At 45.7% G+C, this 7160-nt stretch overlaps 1 long non-coding RNA gene across 1 annotated transcript; it reads left to right on the top strand.

The window, feature by feature from the left end:
• The first annotated feature begins 574 nt into the window (after positions 1–574).
• Positions 575–2489, top strand: LOC103646320 (uncharacterized). The gene is made up of 2 exons (XR_562137.3): positions 575–712; positions 1925–2489. It is a non-coding gene; the product is annotated as an uncharacterized lncRNA (long non-coding RNA).
• The last annotated feature ends 4671 nt before the right edge of the window (positions 2490–7160 follow it).

The following is a 7160-nucleotide window of genomic DNA, read 5'->3' on the forward strand; positions in this document are numbered from 1 at the left end:
GTGCATCCGCTATCAATAATCCAGCTTGAGCCCCCGGATGCATAAACCTGCAAGGCAAATTTAGGCTTGGGACTTAGGTACCCAACTCTTGTTGGGTCCTATAAGGTTAGTCACAATTTCCTTACACTACACCAAAATCATACACTTCCTACAGTTTTTTAACTTCCTACAGCTTTTATAACAAACCGTAGGAAATAAATAACTTCCGAGAGGCAACTGGTAGCTCTAGGAAATATATCTAACTTCCTACGGTATTTTATAAAAGCTGTCGGAAGTTAAAAAACCGTAGGAAGTTAGATAACTTCCTATGACCTCCTCTAGGAACTTAGGTTTCAGCTGTTGATCAGTCAAACGAAAAGCTAACTTCCTACGGCTGGCTCTAGGAAGTTAGCTGCTTCCTACGGCCTCCTCTAGAAAGTTAGGTTTCAGCCGTTGACCAGTCAAACAAAAATCTAACTTTCTACGGTCGGCTCTAGGAAGTTACTTAACTTCCTAGAGTACATGTATAACCTCTAGGAAGTTAATTAACTTCCTACGGCTTTTACTCTAGGAAGTAATATTTTTTATCTTACTCGTCCTCTCCCTGACCGATCTCCCAAACCAAACCGGGACCGGGCGGCATCCTCCGTCTCGTACTGACCCCCGCACCGCCAAACCCTAGTCCACAGCGGCGAGGCGACCTTGCGACCTCCGTTCCTCTGCGCTTCGGCTGGTAAGTAGGCTCGCTCCACCTCTCCTTTCCCACTCCAACTCGCTATCTTCCACGCCTGCAGCGTGCGTCGATTAGGTTCACCAAGGCACTGGGGGTGTCTCGAGGATTCGACGCTCCGTCGGATATTCTATGGAGCTTCGTTGCGCCTAGTCTCCAAGGTGAAACCCAGGTTCTACCTCGCTGGTCGCGCGGGTGCCCGCCCGCCTCCTCCCACCTCAGCACCGCGGCGCATCTCCTCCTCCAGAGCCACTGATGCGCCAGCCCCTTCTTCATGAGACCATGGCGCCGCCACCGGACGCTTCACCATGCATGTAGCTCACCAGGGCCTCCCTGCGCCTGCCTTCTCACCTCGAGCCCGGGGCTATGGTCAATTTCTCGCCTGATCTATTACTAGGGAGCGCCAGAATGTTTATTCTCTATGAGTAGAATTAGTGATGTCCGCCTTTTGTTTTGTGCGAAGTGTAGTACTAGTTTACAGCTCTTGGTTCTTGCCTACTAGACTTAATGCTTGGTATTGTACTATTTCTTGCTTGTTATTGATATATACACTTTCCCTATAATGTACTCGGTTGCTAGTGATTGGTTGTCAGTTAAACTTATTTGTTCGTTTTTCAGGATACGACGATAGGATTTTGTATGGTACAATATATGATAATATGGTAAATCGGCTGAATTGGTTGTTTGAAACTGCAAAGCTTATCTCAGACAACTCTCTTAATTGGAGCCATTAGGACTAGAGATAACATGATGATCTGATTATTTGTATGTGTGAGACATAACAATGAGAGACAAAACTAGTGTTTATGTGTGACAGTGAGAGAACTTGATAATCTGATTATAGAACTTTCAATGGTCACATACTGTCTATGTACTCTAGTAAAAATTGAACTACAGATCCGATATAATTATGCAAGTTACTTTCTACATCTAGTTATCTACTGTTAGTTTGTTATATTTAGTGTCTGAAGTTGAGAAACCATAATAGAAATGTACGAAATACTCTTACCAAATGTTTTCCTTGTATTGTATTTATACTTGTAGCAAAAGGGGTAAAAACGGTTAGTCTGAATGTGTATGCTTATGTTCTAATTCTGGCTGGTTTGAGGTGGATCCTATATTATTATTATTATTATTATTATTGCCATCGTTTTATTGAAGATATGACTGACCTCATTAGTTCCTTACTGATCAGAACAAGTTTATTCTTTGCAGAGTTGCTGATTTGGGATAATCATGTTCTCTCTGAGTGAATGAACATGTCTGGGAATGATGATAAGCCACATGCTGCTGCAAACAGAATAAAGGCAGCCACGTTATCAGTGACTAAGGGATTGAGCAGGGCTCAAGCTGAATGGGCTGCGACTGCTACTACCCGCAATGTGAATGCCTATGGGCAGAAGGAAGAGGGACCAAGCCGCTGGCAGGAGAGGAAGGAAGCCAAGAGTCAGATGTATCTGATGAGTACAGAGAAGGTTGCGAAGCTGGGCACTGTGAAGCAAAAAGCTTCAGAAACTTCTTCTGTTGGCGCATATACCCAATGCCAGAAGTGTTTCCAGCATGGTCACTGGACATATGAGTGCAAAAAGAGCGGGTGTACATATCACGGCCCTCAAGAACGTAGCAGCTTAAGAACCCCAAGCTGAAGAAATGCGTACCTGTTTCTTATCGATTTGAGAATCCTGATGGTGATCGGCGATCGTGAGCTTCCATGTTATGTGTTGTGATACTTGAGACTTTTATTATGACTATATATGAGATATTGTCTATTATTATGACTGGATGAGATGTGTCTTATTATGACTACGGATGAGACTTTTGTGATGTAATTGATGAGACTATGAATTTCAATATTGTTATGTGATTGTGTGTGAGATGTTTTATGTGAAAATATATTGTGCTATATAGTTGTTGATATATTTGTTATGTTGTGTAATGTGGTGTAAAATAAAAATAAACAACATTTGTAATATTGGTCAAATTAACTTCCTAGAGGCCAACTGCGCCGTAGGAAGTTAGCCAGCAAACTTCCTAGGGGCTACAGTCAGCCGTAGGAAGTTAGTCAGCTGACGGCACTGACGCCGTGAAGCAACTAACTTCCGAGAGGGCTCTAGGAAGTTAAGCTAACTTCCGACAAAAAATTCCCGAGAGCCAAACTTCCGACGGGATGGCTTTACTTCCGAGGGTTTAGCTAACTTCCTAGTGTTTAGGGCTAACTTCCTAGGGTTTAGGCTCTAGGAAGTTCACTATTTTGGTGTAGTGTTAGGGACCCAAATGCAAGTTTTATCACCCTTGCATTTTGCCCCTAACTTCCTAGCAATTACCTTTCTATCCTTTCTACAAATTGCAAAGGAAGCATTCAAAGCATGATATATTGTAGAAGGCTCATTAACTTTCCTAGGAATATTAACAACATTTCTCCTAGGCATATTATGAACAACATCCCTTCTACCAACATTTCTATCATGCACATATGAAGAACTAGAAGCAAACATAGCATGAGAAAAATCATCGTACGTATTATAACTCCTATAAGCATTTCTAGTTTGTCTCCTATCATGATACAAAAAGGCATGGTTCTTTTTAGCACTAGTTGCCATAGGGGCCTTCCCTTTCTCCTTAGCGGGAATGGGAGCCTTATGGCTTGTTAAGTTCTTGGCTTCCCTCTTGAAGCCAAGTCCATCCTTAATTGAGGGGTGTCTACCGATCGTGTAGGCATCCCTTGCAAATTTTAGTTTATCAAATTCATTCTTGCTAGTCTTAAGTTGGGCATTAAGACTAGCCAATTCCTCAGTTAATTTAGAAATTGAAACTAAATGATCACTACAAGCATCAACATCGAAATCTTTACACCTAGTGCAAATCTCAACATGTTCTACACAAGAATTAGATTTACTAGCTACTTCTAGTTTAGCATTTAAGTCATCATTAACACTCTTTAAAGTAGCAATGGTTTCATGACAAGAAGATAGTTCACTAGAAAGCACTTCATTTCTTTTAACTTCTAAAGCATAAAATTTTTGTGCCTCTACAAATTTGTCATGCTCTTCATACAAAAGGTCCTCTTGTTTTTCTAAGAGTCTATCTTTTTCATTCAAGGCATCAATCAATTCATTAATTTTATCTACTTTAGTTCTATCCAATCCCTTGAACAAACTAGAGTAATCTATTTCATCATCACTAGACTCATCATCACTGGAAGAATCATAAGTGACATTGTTTTGATTACATACCTTCTTCTCCCTTGCCATAAGGCATGTGTGACGCTCGTTGGGGAAGAGGGATGACTTGTTGAAGGCAGTGGCGGCGAGTCCTTCATTGTCGGAATCGGAGGAGGAGCAATCCGAATCCCACTCCTTTCCGATATGTGCCTCGCCCTTGGCCTTCTTGTAATGCTTCTTCTTTTCCCTCTTGCTCCCGTGTTCCTGGTCACTATCATTGTCGGGACAGTTAGCAATAAAATGACCCAGCTTACCGCATTTGAAGCATGATCGCTTTCCCTTGGTCTTAGTCTTGCTTGGCTGTCCCTTGCGACCCTTTAGTGCCGTCTTGAATCTTTTGATGATGAGGGCCATCTCTTCATCATTAAGACCGGCCGCCTCAATTTGCGCCACCTTGCTGGGTAGCGCCTCCTTGCTCCTTGTTGCCTTGAGAGCAATAGGTTGAGGCTCATGGATTGGGCCATTCAACGCGTCGTCCACGTACCTTGCCTCCTTGATCATCATTCGCCCGCTTACAAATTTTCCAAGAATTTCTTCGGGCGACATCTTGATGTACCTAGGATTTTCACGAATATTGTTCACCAAGTGAGGATCAAGAACGGTAAATGACCTTAGCATTAGGCGGACGACGTCGTGATCCGTCCATCGCGTGCTTTCGTAGCTCCTTATTTTGTTGATAAGGATCTTGAGCCGGTTGTATGTTTGTGTCGGCTCCTCGCCCCTTATCATCGCGAATCGTCCGAGCTCACCCTCCACCAACTCCATCTTGGTGAGTAAGGTGACATCATTCCCCTCATGAGAGATCTTGAGGGTGTCCCAAATTTGCTTGGCATTGTCCAAGCCGCTCACCTTGTGATACTCGTCCCTGCACAAAGAGGCTAGCAACACAGTAGTAGCTTGTGCATTTTTATGGATCTGTTCATTAATAAACGAAGGGCTATCCGAGCTATCAAATTTCATTCCACTTTCCACAACCTCCCAAATGCTTGGATGGAGAGAAAATAGGTGAGTACGCATTTTGTGACTCCAAAATCCGTAGTCCTCTCCATCAAAGTGAGGAGGCTTGCCAAGTGGAATGGGAAGCAAATGAGCATTTGAGCTATGCGGAATGCGCGAATAATCAAAAGAAAAGTTTGAGTTAACTGTCTTTTGTTTGTCATAGTCGTTGTCGTCGTTGTCCTTTTGGGAAGAGGAAGATTCGTCGCTGTCGTAGTAGACGATCTCCTTGATGCGCCTTGTTTTCTTCTTCTTCCCTTCCTTCCGTCTATGGCCCGAGCCGGAGTCAGTAGGCTTGTCATCTTTGGGCTCGTTGACGAAGGACTCCTTCTCCTTATCGTTGATCACGATTCCCTTCCCCTTAGGATCCATCTCTTCGGGCGGTTAGTCCCTTTCTTGAAGAGAACGGCTCTGATACCAATTGAGAGCACCTAGAGGGGGGGTGAATAGGTGATCCTGTGAAACTTAAACTTATAGTCACAAAAACTTGTTAAGTGTTAGCACAATAGTTGCCAAGTGGCTATAAAGGAGTCTCAACACCGCAATACCACAAGAGATCAATCACAGAGATGACACAGTGAATTATCCCGTGGTTCGGCCAAGACCAACGCTTGCCTACTCCACGTTGTGGCGTCCCAACGGACGAGGGTTGCAATCAACCCCTCTCAAGCGGTCCAAAGACCCACTTGAATACCACGGTGTTTTGCTTGCTTTTTCTCAATCCCGCTTGCGAGGAATCTCCACAACTTGGAGCCTCTCGCCCTTACAATTGAAGTTCACAAAGAAACACAGAGCAAGGGGGAATGAGCAACGCACACAAGACTTCAAAAGATCAGAGCAACAACACGCACACAAGTAGCAACAAGAGCTCGCAACACAACTCAAAGAGTTCACAACTCCACAAGAGCTCTATATGCTATCACAATGAAACGAATGCGCGAGATCGATGTCTTGGTGCTTAGGAATGTTGTAGGAATGCTTGGTGTGCTCCTCCATGCGCCTAGGGGTCGCTTTTATAGCCCCAAGGCAGCTAGGAGCCGTTGAAAACAAATCTGGAAGGCCATCCTTGCCTTCTGTCGTCGGGCGCACCGGACAGTCCGGTGCACACCGGACACTGTCCGGTGCCCGATTTCCTTCCTTAAGCAGCGCAGTCGACCGTTGCAGATCTGGGAGCCGTTGGCGCACCGGACATGTCCGGTGCACACCGGACAGTCCGGTGCCCCCTTCTGACCGTTGGCCAGACCACGTGTCACGCACAGATTCCGCGGCCGACCGTTGGCTCGGCCGACCGTTGGCTCACCGGACAGTCCGGTGTACACCGGACAGTCTGGTGAATTATAGCCGTACGCCGTCGGCTGATTCCCGAGAGCGACCACTTCGCCCGAGGCAGCCTGGCGCACCGGACACTGTCCGGTGCACCACCGGACAGTCCGGTGCCCCAGACCGAAACAGCCTTTTGGCTGTACACAGCCAATTCTTCTCTTCTTTCTTCTTTCCGTTTCTAACACTTAGATAGGTATATTAGTACACAAAACCAATGTACTAAGGCTTAGAAACATACCTTTACTTGTGATTTGCACTTTGTTCACCCATGGGCATAGATTCACATTTGAGCACTTGTGTTTGCACTCAATCACCAAAACACTTAGAAATGACCCAAGGGCACATTTCCCTTTCAGTTATAAAGCTGGTGCTAGCCTTGTCTTCCTCCTTCATGTATATCTGGTGGTAACCGGAGAAGCAGTCGAGGAGTGGCATGACTTCGCATCCGGCCGCGCTATCGACTATTTGGTCGATCCGCGGCAACGGGAAGTTGTCCTTTGGGCAGGCCTTATTGAGACTGGTGAAGTCGATGCACATTCGCCACTTCCCGCTCTTTTTCTACACCATCACAACATTGGAGAGCCACGTGGGGTAAGCCACCGGCTCGATGAATTTGGCTTCCAGGAGGCGGTGCACTTCTGCCTTGGCGGCCTCTGTCTTCTCGTCGGACATCTTGCGAAGCCGCTGTTTTTTCGGCCTCACCGAAGGGTCGATTCCCAAGCCGTGCTCAATTATGGATCGGCTGACCCCGACCAGGTCGAGGGCTGACCAGGCGAAGACATCTTTGTTCTTGGACAGGCAGTAGAGGAGCTTCTCCTCTTCATGCGAAGTGAGGTCTTCGCTGATAGTGATTGTCTGCTTGGGCGTGGCCTGGTCGAGGGGGACAGTCTTGGTCCCGTCGTTGCTCTGCA

This window comes from Zea mays, chromosome 2, assembly GCF_902167145.1.
Source record: "Zea mays cultivar B73 chromosome 2, Zm-B73-REFERENCE-NAM-5.0, whole genome shotgun sequence".
Taxonomy (NCBI): domain Eukaryota; kingdom Viridiplantae; phylum Streptophyta; class Magnoliopsida; order Poales; family Poaceae; genus Zea; species Zea mays.